Source organism: Octopus bimaculoides, chromosome 23 (assembly GCF_001194135.2).
Source record: "Octopus bimaculoides isolate UCB-OBI-ISO-001 chromosome 23, ASM119413v2, whole genome shotgun sequence".
NCBI classification, from domain to species: domain Eukaryota; kingdom Metazoa; phylum Mollusca; class Cephalopoda; order Octopoda; family Octopodidae; genus Octopus; species Octopus bimaculoides.
In genome coordinates, this window is record NC_069003.1 from 5,632,432 (window position 1) to 5,633,123 (window position 692).

The following is a 692-nucleotide window of genomic DNA, read 5'->3' on the forward strand; positions in this document are numbered from 1 at the left end:
TTTTTAATTTCAATCCCAATTTCAAGTGTTCTCTGGCTGAATTGGTTGCGCGCCAGACAAAAATGCCTTGTGGTATTTAGAGTTGTGTGTGTCCCCCCTATGACCCCACCTCTCCATTATGTTGACAGTGAATTGGCAGAACTGTTACAGCGTCAGACAAAAATGCCTTGTAGTATTTGTCATAACTTTGAACTATATGTTCCAAGTTCAAATCTCACTGAGGCCAACGTTGCCTTTCATTCTTCTAGGGTCAATACAATGTAGTAAGAGTCGAGTAATGGGGTCGATTATATATTCTTGTAACGCATAGTCGATGTGAGTGGAATTACACAATAGAAGACAAGATGTTCTGAGTTCAAATCCTGCAAGAACTCAAACTTTGAATTCCATCCTTCCAGGGGGAACAACAGACAGATAAAACAGAGTACAGGAGTACAGAGCCAGTGAAGTACTGAGGAATTGATGTGGCTGAATATTTCCTTCTCTGTGAACCAAAAAAAAAAAAGAAAGAAAGAAAGAATCTTCTGGTCTCGTGCTTATGCTAGAAATCCTATTTTTGAAATCTGTCTGGTTTTCTGATTTCAGTTTTTAATCAAATTTCTTTTATATATATATATAAAAAAAAAAAAATAATATTTTTTATTGAAAAAGAAAAAAAATCTCAGAAAAATTTTAAAAAAACAATATATATA